Source organism: Arachis ipaensis, chromosome B06, assembly GCF_000816755.2.
Source record: "Arachis ipaensis cultivar K30076 chromosome B06, Araip1.1, whole genome shotgun sequence".
Classification (NCBI taxonomy): domain Eukaryota; kingdom Viridiplantae; phylum Streptophyta; class Magnoliopsida; order Fabales; family Fabaceae; genus Arachis; species Arachis ipaensis.
The window spans coordinates 19,702,419-19,703,819 of NC_029790.2; the positions used below are offsets into that span (position 1 = coordinate 19,702,419).

Below are 1,401 nucleotides of genomic sequence, written 5' to 3' on the forward strand. Positions count from 1 at the left end.
ATGAGATGTAGAAACTCCACCGTAGAAAATACATAAGAGAAAAATGTCTTGGCATGGCCGTGTGGCCAGCCTCCAAATGTGAAAAATGACATAAGATCCGAATATAATAATAAAAAGTGTTATTTATACTAAACTAGTTACTAAGGATTACAGAAAATAAGTAAGTACTGATAGTGCAGAAACCCACTTCTGGAGCCCACTTTGCGTGTGCTTGGGCTGAGTATTGAGCTTTACACGTGTATAGGTCTTTTCTAGAGTTAAACGCCAGCTTGGATGCCAGTTCCGGCGTTTTACGCCAGAAAAGAGTCTCTGGCTAGCGTTTAACGCCAGTTTGGGCCATCAAATCTCGGACAAAGTATGAACTATTATACATTGCTGGAAAGCTCAAGATGTTAACTTTCCATCCCAATTGAGAACGCGCCAATTGAACTTCTGTAGCTCCAGAAAATCGCGTTTGAGTGCAAGGAAGTCAGAATCCAACAGTATCTGCAGTCCTTTCTTAGCCTCTGAATTAGATTTTTGCTCAGGACCCTCAATTTCATCAAAAAAATACCTGAAATTACAAAAAAACACACAAACTCATAGTAAAGTCCAGAAATGTGATTTTTACATAAAAATGTAATATAAAGTAACTAAAACATACTAAAAACTACCTAAAAATAATGTCAAAAAAGCGTATAAATTATCCGCCCATCACAACACCAAACTTAAATTGTTGCTTGTTCTCAAGCAACCAAAAACAAAATAAGATAAAAAGAAGAGAAAATACAATAAATTTCAAAAATATCAATGAAAATTAGTTTTAATTAGATGAGTGGGACTAGTAGCTTTTTGCCTCTGAATAATTTTGGCATTTTTCTATCCATTGAAATTCAGAATTGTTGGCCTCTTTAGGAACTCAGAAATACAGATGTTATTGATTTTCCTAGTTAAGTTCTTTTTTATTCTTGAACACAGCTACTTTATGAGTCTTGGCCATGATCCTTAGCATTTTGTTTTCCAGTATTACCAACGGATACATAAATGCCACGGACACATAACTGGGTGAACCTTTTCAGATTTTGACTCAGCTTTGCTAGAGTCCCCAGTTAGAGGTGCCTAGAGTTCTTAAGCACACTCTTTTACTTTGGATCACGACTTTAACCACTCAGTCCCAAGCTTTTCACTTGAACCTTCATGACACAAGCACATGGTTAGAGACAGCTTGATTTAACCACTTAGGACAAAATTTTATTCCTTTGGGCCCTCCCATCCATTGATGCTCAAAGCCTTGGATTCATTTTACCCTTGCCTTTTAGTTTAAAGGGTTATTGGCTTTTCGCTCTTGCCTTTTGGTTTAAAGAGCTATTGGCTTTTCCTACTTGTTTTTTCTTTTTTTTTTTTTTTTTTTTTCTTTTTTTT

General features: G+C 35.9%; 1 long non-coding RNA gene across 2 annotated transcripts in view; it reads right to left on the bottom strand.

Moving 5' to 3' along the window:
* Nucleotides 492–1,401, bottom strand: part of LOC107646112 — a 20,562-nt gene continuing 19,652 nt past the window's right edge. Inside the window, exon 14 of one of the 2 annotated variants that reach the window (XR_002348445.1) lies at nucleotides 492–553. This is a non-coding gene — a long non-coding RNA (uncharacterized LOC107646112). The remainder of the gene's footprint in view (nucleotides 554–1,401) is intronic. The other variant, XR_002348440.1, reaches the window with a different exon arrangement.